Here is an 18,746-nt window from a genome sequence, read left to right as displayed (position 1 = left end):
TCAAAATATAGTCTGGCCCACCACATGGTCTGAGGGACGGTGGACCGGCCCATGGCTGAAACAGGTTGCTGACCCCTGGCTTAGATAATTGGACCAATGTTCCAGCTAGCATTAGGCACCTCTATGCATTCATAAACCTGTATCTAGCTATATCAATATTTCAATATTTCTGGTCCCCAGCCCTCCAATCCATCCAGGGTGTTTGCTCTTATACAACCTGAGCCCAGCCAGAAAATGATTTCTGTGTGCGAAATTTGTTGGATGTGGGTCACTCGCAAGCGTGTGTGTGTGCTTGCTGCTGGAGGGGAATATCAAAACACGAGTTGTTTTCTACATGCTATGGCCCTTTCCTAAACATTGCATGAACATCTTTTTATTTTCCTCCAGAATATTAGCTTAGGGACAGCTGGCCACAGTGAAATGATGAAATGAACTATTTATCTGCAGGTGAACAGAAAGCTTGCAAAAGAAAAGCAAGGAGAGAAATACTTGAATTTCGAGAGAGAGAGAGAGAGAGAGAGAGAGAGAGAGAGAGAGAGAGAAAGAGGAAGGAAGGAAGGAAGGAAGGAAGGAAGGAAGGAAGCCAGTGTAGAGGAGTCTGGTTGGCTGCAGCCCACAACCATCAGTCCTTACAGAATAAGGAGAATGTCCCTCTCACTGATTTCTTCCTTAACTCTAGGCAAATGCTGACTCTTCTTCAGTTTGATAAACACACTCCCTCAAAGTGGGTAGCATTTTAAAATGTAAAGGGAAGGGAGTACAATTTCATCTTCATCTCCTCCCTTAGCACCCATTTCATTTTCAGACTCTGTCCTCATCTCCCTGCACCCGCAAGCTTGTATTAGAACTGGAGCGCACATAACATTTCCAACAGGGATGCCATTGGAAATGATGAGGACCATCAAACACAAGCACCAGTGCCTCCCTGATCTATAACATTTTAAAGTCCATATGGTACTCTGATATGCAGAGTACCAGATTTCACATCAGATATGCAGATGACACAACCTTGATGGCAGAAAGGGGGGGGGATTAAAGAACCTTTTAATGAGGGTGAAAGAGGAGAGCGCAAAATATGGTCTGAAGCTCAACATCAAAAAAACTAAGATCATGGCCACTGGTCCCATCACCTCCTGGCAAATAGAAAGAGAAGAAATGGAGTGCAGTGAGAGATTTTACTTTCTTGGGCTCCATGATCACTGTAGATGGTGACAGCAGTCACGAAATTAAAAGACGCCTGCTCCTTGGGAGAAAGGCGATGGCAAACCTAGACAGCATCTTAAAAAGCAGAGACATCACCTTACCAACAAAGGTCTGTATAGTTAAAGCTATGGTTTTCCCAGTAGTTATGTATGGAAGTGAGGGCTGGACCATAAAGAAGGCTGATCGCCGAAGAATTGATGCTTTTCAATTATGGTGCTGGAGGAGACTCTTGAGCATCCCATGGACTGCAAGAAGATCAAACCTATCCATTCTTAAGGAAATCAGCCCTGAGTGCTCACTGGAAGGACAGATCCTGAAGCTGAGGCTCCAGTACTTTGGCCACCTCATGAGAAGAAAAGACTCCCTGGAAAAGACCCTGATGTTGGGAAAGATTGAGAGTACAAAGAGAAGGGGACGACAGAGGACGAGATGGTTGGACAGTGTTCTCGAAGCTACCAGCATGAGTTTGACTAAACTGTGGGATGCAGTGGAAGACAAGAGTGCCTGGCATGCTCTGGTCCATGGAGTCATGAAGAGTCGGACACGACTAAATGACTAAACAACAACAATGGTACTCTGGGCATCAGCCTGGTGGCCAGCCAGTGCACTTTGCTGTGGCAGCAAAGGCCACTGTTAAAATCTACCTGTTGCAGGTAATTAAAGGGGGGGGGGAGAGACACATTAAAAAAATATGATAAAATGGGAACAAAGAATGCTATGGGTGGGAGTGGGGGAAACTAACATGCAATAATCCTAACCCAGATAAAGAAAGCAAGGGAAGTGGTTCACCAATAGCCGAACTACAAGTGATGCTAAATGTGGCTCTGTCAATCATGCCAGGAGTTTCTGTTTACAGTGGTACCTTGGATTACAGACGCTTCAGGTTCTGTAACTCCGCTAACCCAGAAATTGTACCTCAGGTTAAGAACTTTGCTTCAGGATGAGAACAGAAATCATGCGGCAGTGGCACGGTGGCAGCAGGAGGCCCCATTAGCTAAAGTGGTGCATCAGGTTAAGAACAGTTTCAGGTTAAGAACAGACCTCCAGAACAAATTAAGTTCTTAACCTGAGGTACCACTGTATTTCGTTTAAGCATGGAGGGCATTGTTTACTGGGCCCAAAGCAAGCATGGAGGGGAACCCTACGTTCTCCAACCATGATCTCCAGGAAGACCCTCCACAGACACACACAGAGAGAGAGAGAGAGAGAGAAAGAGAGAGAGAGAGAGATTGCAATAAGTGATAGGGAAAGGTAAAGGGACCCCTGACCATTAGGTCCAGTCGTGGTCGACTCTGGGGTTGCGGCACTCATATCGCTTTATTGGCCGAGGGAGCCGGCGTACAGTTTCCAGGTCATTTGGCCAGCATGACTAAGCAGCTTCTGGTGAACCAGAGCAGCGCACGGAAACGCCGTTTACCTTCCCGCCAGAGCGGCACCTATTTATCTACTTGCACTTTGACGTGCTTTCGAACTGCTAGGTTGGCAGGAGCAGGGACTGAGCAATGGGAGCTCACCCCGTCGTGGGGATTTGAACCGCCAACCTTCTGATCAGCAAGTCCTAGGCTCTGTGGTTTAACCCACAGCGCCACCCGCGCACCTAAGTGATAGGGAAAAGGCTACCAATTTTCCCAATGGGAGCACCCCACATCCTTAACTGTAGATAGTAGGGGAGATTGTTGCTAAGCTTGCAAATTTCTCAGAAGGCTGTTGTGAGCATACAGGGATGGAGAAGCCCTGCAGGCCCACCTGAGTCACTTGAAAGAAGTAAAAACAAAACGACAACCCCCCACAGAATTGTGTTCATTGTCCACTGTGGAACTGTGCAACTACAACAGACATAACAAATTTCCAAGAAAAAAATCATTTTGGACTAGTCTTCAAAATACACAAAACCAATCTGTGTTTTCTGCCTCTCTCTCACTTGGAACTGTCCAACAGAGCAGCCATGCCTAAATTTATTTGTCAGAAAGTCTGCACCTTGTTTGTGGGGAAAGTGTTTGCCCTTGGCTACCGTTCTCCTTCCTCTCTCCTTTTGCTCAAGAAATAGCAAGCGAGGCAATGCTGTTCAATATCACACTTTTTCCACAGTGAAAATGCGCTCCTGACATCTTTATAAATGTGTTGAGATCCCACGGCAGACTGAAGTGCGAGGAATACAAATTGTATGCCGTGCAGTCCTTGGTTGCCGTGCAACCGGGAACATACCCCGGTGCAGTGGGAAACAAAACAAAAGGAATAAATAAAAGCGCCAATGTGAACGTTACGTAAAGAATTTAAAAGAAAAATCTCATATACTCAAAAATTTGTGCACACACCCCTATTTCAAAAAAGTGAAATCTTAAGCTCAGAGAAATAACAGGATGTTCCTCCGTAATGGCATAAAATACAGAAGGATGTGGAACAAGTTTTCTCTGCAGGAAGGTAGGAGCATCTTAATCAAACACAGAGCATCATAATCTCCAACCATCTTAAGAAGAATTTTAATTCTCCAGCAGCTGCTTATTTTGCTTACGGAGAAGCTCAAATGCAATTATAATTGTGATAGCCTTAGATAGGAAAAGGTTCACTCCAAGCTAAAAATAGCTAACCCCACCAAGTTCACCCATCACTCAAATTCAGCCTGATGCATGACGCCTCTAAGGGCACACACAGCCCACAACAGAACTGCCTCTATAAAGAGCATGTGAAAAGATATGATAATTTAAATAGGAGGCATGGTAATCCTGTATTAAGCAAACAATCCTATATCACCACTACCTTGATTTGGTATGTTTTATTGCCTAGGTAAGAAGGCCTCTGCACAGCTCAGCCTCTCTCTTGCCCAGCTTCCGCAAAATGTGAAAGGAACTGGTCTATGTTTGGAAAAACTCATACCAAATCAAGCAATGAACAGACATATAAAAAGGTAGAAACCTGTTTCAATCGGATAACCCTTTAGCTTTTAGAAGTCCACAATAGATAGGATGGCAAATATGAAGAAACAGAAACTGATGGTGATAGGCATAGGCAAAGAGGCTGAATGAGTTTTGTTCCGCCTCCCCTTCTTTTTCTCAGCCTTTTTAATATCTGCTTGACACTGTGGAAGACTGGAGAAGACAAACTGATTTCCACAATAACTAATACCGTAATTTGTTTCACTATAATGTTAATGGTTTCTGTTTTTTGTCTTTCACCTGCTCCACATTAACTGACCAAACCAAAGAGTTGCTAGGTTCCTTCTAGCTCAGCCATCTGTAACAAAAAACTTTAAAATTAAATTATTGTCTGAATAAACCATAATATACCTGACATGATAATTCTATGGAAAACCAAGTCACACTTAATGAATTTTATGTTCCTAAAGTAACAAAGTGACTTCCGATATGTAGAGTACTTAAAAACACACACCAATTATTGCATTTATTTCTTTTTACACTTTCCCCAAAATTTTCTTTTTTCCCAAGGGCTTCAACATTTCCAGAAAATTTAACAACTCAAAATAGGACATCTGCTTGAGGAAGTATTTTCTCTACATTGCTTTCTTCCTCCCTCAGCAAACTTCTAATTCCTGAGTGGTAATCTGAATCAAGGGTGGGGAATCTCAGGATTATGGGTCAAATCCATGCCTCTCATTATTGGCCTTGGACTCGTCTGCCTACCACACCCCCTCCCCACCCAAACCCGTCTCCTCAGGCCGTACCCCTCTGGGGCCTTCATTCACACCCTCCTTGGATATTTACGGCAGGCTGCAATGTGTTCTTGACCTCCAATACTACATCTTGCTTGTCTGGTTGGAAAACAAGAGAGGCATAACCAGCCTACTGTACAAAGGTAAAAATTACAGAAGGGAATGCGGACTTTGAGCTGAAAAGGGTTCCCCAGCTGTGATCTGATGAGTTATTCTACTGTGCATACATTCGATAATTGTTAGAGGGAGGTTGTTGCTCCTACAAGCTAGCAAACAAATTGCTGCCAAAATCCAAAGGAGCAGAAAAGACTATTCATGTATGTGACCACAACTGCACGGATGTTATTGGCCTAGAGATGGAAAGAAGATAAAGTCCCTACCAGAGTAGAATGGCAGATCAAACTGATGGATAATGCTGAAATGGCTAAAATGATTGGAAGAATCAGAAATCAGGAAGACCAAAATTTGAATAGGGAATGGGGGAAATTTATAACCTATCTTAAAAACCACTGTAAACAGTTAAAATCGTTAGTTGGATTGGAATACCACTTGCAGCTTAATGGTGAATTTTGGACACAACGGAGATGTAAAAGATTTGGATTCTCATAAAAGATGCAGGAGGAAATGATTAACAATAGGATCCACAAAGGGGAGGAGGGGAGTCCAGGAGATTCCTTGGAATCTTGTTTTTATGTTGTATGTTCGATATATGACTGTAAAATTTTAAATCTGAAAAACCAAATAAATAAATTTATAAATAAACGAATTGTTATTCTTGCTCACACCTCAGTAAGAACTGATTCATGCACACAAATCCTATGGCATTTTGGCATCCCTGATTCATACCAAGTATTCAAAGGGATTTTACCAGCAAAATTACAGAAGAGTTGTTTTAGTGTTTGTACAACTGTAGGACTGCAAAAAGAAAAGAACCTACTATTATTATGTTAAAGAAGATGATGCACACGGAAGCAAGGAGACAGTCGTGAAGAAAACAGCAGACTCTGCCCCTACTATTTGTATTGTTTGGAAGTAAATTCTATGTAGCAGGGGAGAAGACAAAGCAGACCTAAACCCCAGCCAGGGAGGGAGAATTAAAGTCAACAGAATTACCACTGCATGACATATTTACACTGCTGTATATTCACTGACTGGAAGACCAACTATAGACCCCAAGCTAAAAGCCTGTGATCCATAAACCAATTCTCATCCCATTTAAGCTCAATTCAAAACTGCTTCAGTCCCTTTTGCATAGGCTACTGAATTAATGCAAAGGAGAGGGCTTCAGTTAATTGGGCTGTCAGCCATCAGTCAGATTGGCAATACCTGGGCGGAATGATCAAATAGCTTGCCTCAGTTTTCTGTATTCCAGTTTGGCAATCTCCCTCACACCTACTTCAAAATAAAAGGCACAAAATACCTTGCTTTCAACGTACGTACAGCATTTGTCAAGGTGCAGTTTGCTCCTAGCACGTGACATGATGAAGGATGTTAACCCCAAATTATAGGGCAGCCAATTGAAAAACCACAGAGGATGTGTGTTTTTTCTTAATGCCGTACAATTGAACTTGTTGAAATAATTATCTAGGAATGCCTTCCAAGTGAATAGTACTTATTGTATCTGGAAGTGAACACTGCATAGAGCCCGGAACACAAGGCCATATGCAGCTATTAAGCAAATTGAAAACTGATCCTTTAGATTTGAGTTCATTGTCCTACTGCATTTGATGTTACAATTATTATTTCTAATAACACTTCGGAAAGGTAGAAATTGCACAGGTTCATGTGTGATGAGACCACACAGAGAGTTTTAAATTAACCCCTACAAACAAAACATTTTTTTCATTCCTTAAATAAATGCCTTCTCCCTTGAATTTGCTCCCTATTAAGGAGCCTGGTGTTCATGTTTGAGCCTCTGACAAATGGGTCTTCAATAAGCAGCACCCCCTGATGTCTTGTGATTGACAGACAAATGTCAAATTTGGCCAGGAGGTGAGGAGATAACAATCATGTCCACCAGCCAAAACAGGTTTCCCACCCCTCTTATAAGAAAAGGTCCAGTTACTCTGTATTACTTTACCAAAGTGTTTACCTTAATTCGATGCAATTACTTTTGTAGGTACAAAATATTTCTTTTATGATTATCAGAGGCCTGAGATGATTGATAGCTCAGTCAGTAGAGCAGGTAGTGGCCAATTTGTTCACCTTATATTCTGCCATAAAATCCAGAAGCAAGCAGGAGGACAACCTTGTTGGCCGGGACCAATATTTTCTGAAATCTGTATAGCAATGGGCCAGTTGCAAGCCATAGAAACTCGATGTTTTGACTCCCTCTTTACAGAGGCCCTAATGTAGTCTTGAGAGAAGAACAAGAGAGGCTGAAGAAGAGAGAAGGCAGGAGGTTGGAGCTAAGCAGGTTCAGGTTTTGAAGTAGGAGTTTGTCCTATTATTTAGAGACTGGGGAATATTTGAAGAAAAGGAGGAACAAACTTTTTATAATAACTGGTTAGGTGGATTTCTCTTGATTTTTTGTCATTATTCCTACTACTACTTAGCATTTGTGTTAACATACTTATTTGAATTATGGTGCTGGAGGAGACTCTTGAGAGTCCCATGGACTGCAAGAAGATCAAACGCATCCATTCTTAAGGAAATCAGCCCTGAGTGCTCACTCACTGGAAGGACAGATCCTGAAACTGAGGCTCCAATACTTTGGCCACCTCATGAGAAGAGAAGACTCCCTGGAAAAGACCCTGATGTTGGGAAAGATTGAGGGCACAAGGAGAAGGGGACAACAGAGGACAAGATGGCTGAACAGTGTTCTTGAAGCTACCAACATGAGTTTGACCAAACTGCGGGAGGCAGTGGAAGACAGGAGTGCCTGGCGTGCTCTGGTCCAGGGGGTCACGAAGAGTCAGACATGACTAAATGACTAAACAACAACAATACTTATGTGGCAATAATAAAAGAGCAAAACTTGAAGAACTGCAAACCTTCTTTAGACCAGTTAAGCTTTGCAAAGAGCCATTCTTGATTTATTGTATCTTTCATGGGTATTGGGGAAATCTGAGATCCTTGATTGATTTGGGGATCCTCTCATGTCCCAGCATAAAGGTTTTTCATTCATTCAGGAGAGCTCTAACCTCTGAAATGATCAACACCCAATAGCGTGTTATTGTAAGTGGAACAACAGCAGAAAGACTTTTGAGATTTAGAGTACACCAATCCCTCTACCCTTGTAGAATTTTGGGGTAGAGGGATTGGTGTACTCTAAATCTCAAAAGTCTTTCTGCTGTTGTTCCACTTACAATTCTACAAGGAAGGCTCAAGCAGTATGTGGACCGAGAACTCCCAGAAGTGCAAGCTGGATTTAGAAGAGGCAGAGGAACCAGAGACCAAATTGCAAACATGCGCTGGATTATGGAGAAAGCCAGAGAGTTCCAGAAAGACATCTACTTCTGCTTCATTGACTATGCAAAAGCCTTTGACTGTGTCGACCACAGCAAACTATGGCAAGTTCTTAAAGAAATGGGAGTGCCTGATCACCTCATCTGTCTTCTGAGAAATCTCTATGTGGGACAAGAAGCTACAGTTAGAACTGGATATGGAACAACTGATTGGTTCAAAATTGGGAAAGGAGTACGACAAGGTTGTATATTGTCTCCCTGGTTATTTAACTTATATGCAGAATTCATCATGCGAAAGGCTGGGCTGGATGAATCCCTAGCCGGAATTAAGATTGCTGGAAGAAATATCAACAACCTCAGATATGCAGATGACACAACCTTGATGGCAGAAAGTGAGGAGGAATTAAAGAACCTTTTATTGAGGGTAAAAGAGGAGAGCGCAAAATATGGTCTGAAGCTCAACATCAAAAAAACGAAGATCATGTCCACTGGTCCCATCACCTCCTGGCAAATAGAAAGAGAAGAAATGGAGGCAGTGAGAGATTTTACTTTCTTGGGCTCCATGATCACTGCAGATGGTGACAGCAGCCACGAAATTAAGAGACGCCTGCTTCTTGGGAGGAAAGCAATGACCAACCTAGACAGCATCTTAAAAAGTAGAGACATCACCTTGCCAACAAAGGTCCGTATAGTAAAAGCTATGGCTTTCCCAGTAGTGATGTATGGAAGTGAGAGCTGGACCATAAAGAAGGCTGATCGTCGAAGAATTGATGCTTTTGAATTATGGTGCTGGAGGAGACTCTTGAGAGTCCCATGGACTGCAAGAAGATCAAACCTCTCCATTCTGAAGGAAATCAGCCCTGAGTGCTCACTGGAAGGACAGATCGTGAAGCTGAGGCTCCAATACTTTGGCCACCTCATGAGAAGAGAAGACTCCCTGGAAAAGACCCTGATGTTGGGAAAGATGGAGGGCACAAGGAGAAGGGGACGACAGAGGACGAGATGGTTGGATAGTGTCTTCGAAGCTACAAACATGAGTCTGACCAAACTGCGGGAGGCAGTGGAGGACAGAAGTGCCTGGCGTGCTCTGGTCCATGGGGTCACGAAGAGTCGGACACGACTAAACGACTAAACAACAACAACAATCCCTCTACCCATAAACATTAACTATCTTGGGGGAAAATCCAACACCAATGAAAGCACATCATGATCCTATTGAATTGAACGTAGAAGTTTGATTTTGTTTAGGATTAATTGGATCAAAAGACTAGAATGCAGTTAGTCAACAACACACACTGAATGCTTTATCAGAAAACCTAATGTTGGACAGTTTATCAGAAGATAGTACTGCTGCATTTCAGGTCTTACTCACAGTTTCAAGAACTGAGTCCCTTCAGGGTTTCAAAGGAAAGAGTTGAATTTCAGGATGAGGAACCAGAAGCAAAGGAGTAAGCGAAGAAATAAAGAAAATATTAAGAATATCACATAGTAAAAGGCCAGAGGCATTCCTTTTAGGAATTTTAAATGACGATATTCCAAAAGACAAAACTATTTTTTTCTTATACGCAACGTCTGCAGCAAGAATCCTGGTGGCTAAGTACTGGAAAGGGAATCAGTTACCCACCAAGGGAGAGTGGCTATGTAAGCTCTCAGAATACTTAGAATTAGCCAAATTGACAGATATAATAAGACAAAAACCAAAAAGTGAAGTAAAAAAAGAATGGGAGTGCCTAAATGAATACCTCAAAAGTCAAGGTTCGAGGGCAGAAATCTGGCTGAGTCTGGAATAACCTTGTGAAGTGAAAGGATATGAAAGAAGGATTTATATCTAGATGTTAGGATAGAGTAGATAAAGAAAACAGGAAAACTGGAAGACACACTGAGAGATAAAGGAGGTGCTGTCAATGTCTTGTTGGTTTTTTAGGGTTTATAATATTAACTTGTAAGATATGGATTTGTTTGTTTGTTTTGTTTTTGTTTTGGTTTGGTTTTGGTTTTTTTAGTTTTCGAATGTTGATTTCTGGGTGTTGTGTATTGTTATTTTTTGATAGCTTTCGTGTTGTTGTTGTTGTGTGGAAAATACGAATAAAATTCATTATATAAAAAAAGGAGTAAGCTATTTTCTCAGACTTTCCCGATTTTAAAGTTTAAACCACCACAACCGTTCCTCCCCACTTTCCTCTTCTTCAGTATATTTCTCCATGCAAGAGAGTGACAGAAAGACAGCAGACATGATGGTGGCTATGGCTAAATGCAAGGAAGCAACACACACATTAAGAATAACCACTTGGTATGCAAGTTAGCCCATTTTCATGCAGAGTTCTAACTTAGCAGTGGTCCATCCACTCAGAGCCCCCTAAAGCTGGCATGCAAGTGAGTCAACTTCCAGAGCAAGTGTGTTCATATCTGACAGGTCACAGGTGGGACATTTTCATGGGCTTTGCACATGGCCGTCAACATGACTGTTTCAGCCCTGAGTGTTGTGCACCAATAGAGTAGTAATAAACAGAGATTGAAAATGTGGGAGAGAAAAGTGAAATTATCTTTCACTGGAGATAAATTAGAAGGGAAGGCTTGACACCACTTGTTAAATGATGAATAGATAGCCCACTTTTGTTAGTTTGTCATTAGCTGCAAACTAAGTACATGATGACCCGACACTCAAAGAAACCTCAACACCCACAGTCGTTCAGTGAACTAATAAATGCTGATTTATTCCAAACTCAGTAGGCAGAGTGCATGCTTTGCATGCAGAATTCTCGTGTTCAATTCCTGGTCTGGTTGGGAAAGACACCTGCCTAAAATCCTGAAGAGTCGGTGTAGAAAATAATGAACTTAATGGTTCACTATCAAGTAACTTTTTAACATAAGCTATGGTGACAGTTCTAAACAACATTGGCTTACATCATAATAAACAACCCATATGCTGAGGACCAGTTACAGACATGTATACTGTTAAATGATGCTTTAAGAAGAAGTCACTATTATAGATTGGGTGAGAGTGCACTGGGATAATTTAGGTGTCTGCAACTTTTTTTGGGGGGGGAGGTATTGAAGTTTTCAAAAGACAATAAAAGCAGCAAACTAATCTACAGGAAAGAAAGGAAAGAAAGAAAGGATCTAAAGGAAGAAGGAATGGGAAAAGAATCTACAAGATCCTCCCTCGTCACTGTATCTTAACTTTCATCCCCTATAGAGGAAGATGTGCCTTTCCACCTTTCACCTGAACTCATGATCTCCCCTTACTGGTTGTCAGTTTTCAAAAAGTGAAGATCTGGACACAAAGGGGAAGAAGAAGTTTCTAACTTATTTTTTTAGAAAAATTGCCAAAAAAACCCAACAACAATCCGAACACTTCAGATATGGGCTGCCATACACACAAGTGTTGTCTTGGACATTTTTGCCACTTTTCAATAATTTCGCATGGGAGCCATTTTCAGTGGATGAATCCCAGCTATATCCAGGAGATTACAGACATATGGCAGCCCTAGTCCACATTGCCCTTCACTTTTATCTGTACAGTGGTACCTTGATTCTCAAACGGCTTAGTTGTTGAACAAATCGGCTCCCGAAATCCACAAACCCAGAAGTAAGTGTTCTGGTTTGCGAACGTTTTTTGGAAGCTGAACGTCTGGTGTGGCTTCGGTTTGAGTGCAGGAAGCTCCTGCAGCCAGTTGGAAGCTGTGCCTTGGTTTTCGAAAGGTTTCGGGAGTCGAACGGACTCCCAGAACAAATTAAGCCTGAGAACTAAGGTACCACTGTATATAGCTCTTACTTAATGAGAGAGAATAATAATATAAGAATAATAATAACAAAACTACCAAGGAAGATAAAAGTAAAGAGAGACGAAAGAGAAAGAAATAGATAAAGGGACGTCCAGTAATCTGTCTGTCAGTTGTGTATACAATCTTTCTTCAAAATGGCCAAATGCTCATGTAGGTTTTTCCATTATTCCTCCCTTTGCTGGATGTTGTTTTTCCAGTCCTGCACCAGTGCTCTCCAGTTTGTTTATTTTTTTCAATGCAGAAAGGCTAAAGAATATTATTCAGTTACTGCCTACATGGTTATAAAACCTTTCCTCTATTATTTACACCTGTTATTTATTTTCATATTAAGTGTTTTTAAATAAAAAAATCAAGTACAAACTTCTAATAGTCCTGTGCTATTTTTACTCTCTGTGTTTTAACAGATTTGTTTTTATATTCTTTTTCTAAAATTCTGTTACAATTTAATTACTTTTTAACTGTTGATATTTTATTTTGCTGTGTCCTATGGCCTTTTAAAATGTGTTTTTTGTGGGGGGTGCTATTGGGTTGTTTTTTTATTATGTATTTTATTTCGTGATTTTATATCTTGATTTTATTCTGTGAGACTCCCAGGTATAGGGCAATACATAAATTCAATAAATAACAACAACAACAACAAACAACAACAACAATTCCCCCACCCTCCAAACACACACAAAGTGCTGCCATGTGCCACACGTCATTCCACAAGTGCCGCTCTTGAACTTCTGGGGCTGGATTCAACTAATGAGTCCCACTAGCTGAAGACCACACAAGGACTTCTCTTAGCAAAACAGGCCTTTTCCTGCTCTTCCCCTCCTGTGAGACTCCACACTGATTCAGGGTGGGATGTCAGGAGAAGCTCCAGAATAACATGCATGGGGGCAGAGAGGGGAAATGGTTCCATCATGGAAGCAGAAATACTTGCATTGGTGAAACAACCAACTTAGTGCTACAATGAATTCCTCCTAGAGGCTCGACCACCAGTCTCAGAAAACCAAAAAGGTAAAAGGTAAAGGACGCCTGAATGGTTAAATCCAGTCAAAGGTGACTGAGGTTGCAGCACTCGTCTCGCTTTCAGGCCAAGGGAGCTGGCATTTGTCCACAGACAGCTTTCCGGGTCATGTGGCCAGCATGACTAAACTGCTTCTGGCGCAACGGGACACTGTGACTGAAGCCAGAGCGCACAGAAACGCTGCTTACCTTCCTGTCGCAGTGATACCTATTTATCTACTTGCACTGGCGTGCTTTCCGACTGCTAGGTTGGCAGGAGCTGGGACAGAGCAACGAGAGCTCACTCTGTCGTGGGGATTCGAACTGCCGACCTTCTGATCGGCAAGCCCAAGAGGCTCAGTGGTTTAGACCACAGCGCGACCAGTGTCCCTCATAGCCATGTAGGGATCCCACCTTAGGGGAGTAAATTGAGCTTGACCTTCTGGTGACTTTCAGTGCCCATTGTCAGGCTGAAAGGCAAGATATGAATATTTCAAATAAACCAATGAACAAAACAAACATTGGTTCAGCTTTCATCATGGATAACCTCTGAATAGATCATTATCTAAAGTGGGCTACAGTCCAATTCACAATTCTGAGTTGTGTTTAAACTGGGAAACTAATTTCCTTCTGACTAAGAGGAAGTGCAGCTTAAGAGGACAGCAAAATTAAATGATGCCAAGAGAAAGCAAAACACAGGATTACTGATGCTACTGTAAACTAGATGGATGCCCCCCCCCCACTCGACTCAGCTCAGCTCCTTTTGGAACCTTGCCAAGGAGCAAACCGTCAAGGGGGAACTTCAGAGTAACAGATTCCCAAGGTGAAAACACCATGAGAATACAGCAACAGAATTAAGGATGTGAGCCTAACACTTGATGTATGCTGAAGAGCTATGGAATACAGTAGAAATTGCACAACAGTGGGGGAACATGAGGCACGCCAGCGCAATGGTTCAGAAACCCTGAAAGAATGCCACGCTGGTGCCGTCATCGAATCACAAAATTGTAGTCATTCTGCAAGTGAGCACCCAAACTGAGGCAGAGCCATGGAAGCTACAAAGCAGCTGTCGCCACATATAATAATAATAATAATAATAATAATAATAATAATAATAATAAACAACTTTTATTTATATCCCACCCTCCCCAGCCGAAGCCGGGCTCAGAGTGGCTAACAACAGTAAAAAATAATACAACATTCTAAAATAATTTCATTATAAAATCAGTTCAAATCAAATTAATGACAACCATTGGGCTAGAGTTCTGTGAGGATTGCCAAAGGAGGGGGGTCCCAGCCCTTCATCCCCCAATCATGCACCCCACAGCAATGGAACTTTATGCTGACAATAAAACTGGCCCTCCCCACTGAGCTCATTAAATGGGGGGAAATGAACACCACCCTTCCTGGCACAACTCATGATTAACTGGCAGCAGGACCTCTGCACTCAATCACAGCGCGTTATTAGTAAGCTACTCTGGGAGCTTTTCCTCAGCTGAAGAACAGGATAAAGGTGCTTCAAAATAAACACAGCTTTTGAACAAGTATTCTTGTGTTTGTTGCACGCTTGAAAGACTTTTATCTTTCTGCCACAGCGGTACCTATTGATCTACTTGCACTGGTGTGCTTTCGAACTGTTAGGTTGGCAGGAGCTTGGACTGAGCAACGGGAGCTCACCCCATCGCGGGGATTCGAACCGCCGACCTTCCGATCGGCAAGCCCAAGAGGCTCAGTAGTTTAGACCACAGCACCACCCGCGTTTCCATGCGCTCTGGCTTACATCATGGTGTCCCTTTGCGCCAGAAGCAGTTTAGTCATGCTGGCCACATGACTCGGGAAAACTGTCTGTGGACAAACTCCAGCTCCCTCGGCCTGAAAGCGAGATGAGCACCGCAACCCCATAGTCGCCTTTGCCTGGATTTAACCGTCCAGGGGTCCTTTACCTTTACCTTTTACCTTTCTGTTGTTCTCATCTGCTGTGGCTTCTGCGCTGCCCTTCCCTGTGCTCAAAAATCAAGGACGGTGTAGCCCTTGCAAAGTACACAACAACTAAGCAAGCCAGCAGCGCTATACTCACAGATTAAAGAAGATTTTCTTTTCAGCTGAATCCTTGGGGACTGTATCTCCTGTCACAGAGGAAGCACTACGTTTCTTACTGTCTATCCCTTAAACAGACAGGGAAAACAGGAGAACTTTCTAATGCCGCAAGAAGAATGCCAACTTTATATTGACACCCACCAGACCGCAATATATGACAGAACTCTGGAGAGCTGTTCCTTCCCCCAGTGGCTCCTGGATTAGACAGTAAAATGCCCCTCAGCAGATGCTCCTGGGTTGTGAGTATTTTTCAGTCCTCTGAGTTGTAGATAAATAGCCGTCTCTTCATCAAAACATCTGCCACACAGGCTTCCTCTGGGCTTGGGAATCTGCAACTCTCCCTTCCACTTTCTCTGATGAATTGTAAGGCTTCTCTTTTTCACTCTCCAGTCAAGGTGACTGCTTACTATAGGGAGACTCAAGCGGTTGCTTAGGCAACTTGGTGGGAGAAAGGATAGGATCTTCAGAAGAAACTCATTGGCTGTACGAAATGGGCAGCAAACCTTCACTCAACCACTGCCTATTTTGCCCTGGTTGTAGAAGTTACAGATGGGGCACTTCAACGGCTCGCACCCTGCCAACTACTTCGTAGATTTCGCTGCAACTCTGATTACACCGTTTAACCAAACCCCTTACAAACTGTAGTTCAAAAACAGACATAAAGTCACCAACACACCTTGTCATTTACTTGGAAGGTATTTATTAGGCGTGAAAACTTAGCATGATGCTCTGCAAGGGTATCTTTAAAGCAGGGTGGATAAAAATCAATGATTTTTTATTTTTTAAAAAATTAAAAAATCAGATTTTTTAATATAAATTGGATTTTTTAAAAATTTAAATCAGTTTTTTTAAAAATAAAATGCTTTTGTAGGAAAAATCTTCCTAAAGATAGTTTTCTATTTAAGTTACATTATATTCCAGGAAATAAGGATTTGTTTTAAGTTTTTCATGTGTGCTAAAACTCAGTCTAAGTTTTTTTAAAAACACAACAACGTTTAACCACATCAGGTAACAAACATGGATACATATGCTGTAATGTTATTGCTTTAGTTAAATAAATTGTTTAAATTGTTGTTAAGGAAATGACTATTTTTCTCCTTCCAATAAAGTAGAGCAGAAAAGTTATTAACTTATTAAACCTCACAATAAGTTCATAATTATCTGTCTGTGTATTTCTAATAGTATAACCAAATCAGTAATTTTTGATATACCTGTAAAAGCTACTCTGAAAATTTATTATTCCAAAAATGAAATATTAAGATTATACCAGCAAGAATGAATCTTTCTGCTAAAAAAAGACATATTTAAATCAAGTCTTACTGACTAGTGATTTAAATCGTGATTTAAATCGATTTGATTTAAATCAAATCCACCTTGCTTTAAAGCAAAACAGCTAATTAACAGCAAAAACACAAGCCATTTTAAATATCTGTCTCAGCAACATGAGCTTTGGGATTAAAGCATCTGCTTATGAAACATCCATTTGAAATATATTGGGTCTAGTTATGTAAACCCTAACCTTTACTATAGCCATAATATATATTTAAAGCAAATGAAATTCACCAAGTGTGGATCCTTATGGAGCCAAATGGCACAAATCACACACTAGGGAGAATCCTTGAGGTTGCAAAAGTACAGGCAAACTTTAGGGGCTAAAACCATAAGAGGTAAAGGTAAAGGGACCCCTGACCATTAGGTCCAGTCGTGGCCGACTCTGGGGTTGCGGTGCTCATCTCGCTTTACTGGCCGAGGGAGCCGGCGTACAGCTTCCGGGTCATGTGGCCAGCATGACTAAGCCACTTCTGGAGAACCAGAGCAGCGCACGGAAACGCCGTTTACCTTCCCACCACAGCGGTACCTATTTATCTACTTGCACTTTGATGTGCTTTCTAACTGCTAGGTTGGCAGGAGCTCACCCCGTCGCAGGGATTCGAACCGCCGACCTTCTGATCGGCAAGCCCTAGGCTCTATGGTTTAACCCACAGCGCCACCTGTGTCCCTAAAACCATAAGAAGGGGACCCCAAAAGAGCCCAGTGAAGTCCAGGAATGATGGCTGACCCCTGGAGGCAATGACCACAGAACAGAAAACCAGAAGGGGGGGTGGATGGAGTGGTTGGAAACCTGTATGGGAGAAATTCCTATTTGTTTCAGCAACTGAGTTCCATTTAATTAAAAAACGCCCAATGTTGTATCCAACATTAGTCACACTTAACAAAGACCCACTGAAATTAATGGTCATGACATATTTGGGTCTGTAATGTCACCGGGTCGACTTTGAGCAAATCTTAGTGGGCTACAATCCCAAATCTTCAATCTGCCACTTATGATCACTCTCTGTCGAAAGCTGGGGTGTAACCTTCGACGCCTCCCTCTCTATGGAGGCACAGGTTGCAGCTACGGCAATTTTTCCATCTCCGCCGTATTAAGCAGTTGGTCCCTTACCTTTCTCGCCCCGATCTGGCTACAGTGATCCAAGCGATGGTCACCTCCAGGCTTGATTACTGTAATTCGCTCTATGCGGGGCTCCCCTTGAAGCTGACTCAGAAACTCCAGCGGGTGCAGAATTCCGTGGTGAGACTCCTTACGGGGTCCTTGCCATGGGATCACATTCATCCAGTGCTTTACCAGCTGCACTGGCTCCCGGTGGAGTACAGGGTCAGTACCTACAGGACCGCCTCTCATGGTATGCCCCGTGTAGGACCTTAAAGTCCATAAATAACAACACTTTGGAAGTCCTGAGCCCCAAGGAGGTTACGATTGACCTCAACCAGGGCCAGGGCCTTTTTAGCTCTGGCCCCGGCCTGGTGGAACGCCCTACCGCAGGAGATCAGGGCCCTGCGGCATTTGACATCTTTCCACAGGGCCCGCAAGACAGAGGCGTTCCATCTGGCCTTTGGGCTGGACTCAGTCTAAACCCCCCTCTCATTTATATATTTTTGATGGAACCCCTTATATGGGATTTGTATATCAATTTTCCCTTGGCTCTTTTTGCTGGCCCATGTAGGACCAGCATGGATAGTTGGCCCCAGTGAATATTTGACGTTTTCTCCCCTTATGGCTTTGATTTATAGGCTACCACTAAAACGAGGCTGCATTTTAAGCTGCATTTTAAACTGTATTCTAACATATTTTAATCAACTTTTAAAAAATGTTTTTACTGTATTTCTATTCAGTGTTAGCTGCCCTGAGTCTTGGCCGGGGAGGGTGGGGTATAAATAAAATATTATTATAATTATTATTATAACCAATATTAACCGGCACTTTCAAACTGACAATCCCAGTTTCCTTTCAGAAGGCCTTTGCCTCTCAGGAGTGCAGCAGGTTTATTTATTCTGACAATCAAAGGAATGATTCTAAATCATTTCACAACCATTATTATAGCAGCTTAAAATCAATTATATAACAACTGTATACACAACTATATAATCATGCTGACATCTAACCACAGTTTGTGTTGTCGCAGTATCAGCCTCCTTCACTGTTGCCTGCCATCCTCTTCGCAATACTCCTCTCTCCCACTGAAACAACATGTGTTCAGTCTCTGCTGCTGGAGAAGACAGCCTCTCCCATGTACGGCTCAGCCACACTGTCAT

General features: G+C 42.3%; 1 protein-coding gene across 17 annotated transcripts in view; it reads right to left on the bottom strand.

Moving 5' to 3' along the window:
* PLCB4 (phospholipase C beta 4) overlaps positions 1 to 18,746 on the bottom strand; it is a 219,254-nt gene that overhangs the window by 103,888 nt on the left and 96,620 nt on the right. Inside the window, exon 4 of one of the 17 annotated variants that reach the window (XM_083606847.1) lies at positions 15,133 to 15,220. The exons of 15 other annotated variants lie outside the window; for them this stretch is intronic. The gene's annotated coding sequence lies outside the window, so the exon portion shown is untranslated. Of the gene's footprint in view, positions 1 to 15,132; positions 15,221 to 17,595; positions 17,782 to 18,746 lie in introns of those variants that run through there. One more of the 17 variants, XM_083606835.1, reaches the window with a different exon arrangement.

This window comes from Podarcis filfolensis (genome assembly GCF_964270895.1).
Source record: "Podarcis filfolensis genome assembly, chromosome: 3".
NCBI classification, from domain to species: Eukaryota; Metazoa; Chordata; class Lepidosauria; order Squamata; family Lacertidae; genus Podarcis; species Podarcis filfolensis.
This window is presented reverse-complemented; position numbering and strand designations above follow the sequence as displayed.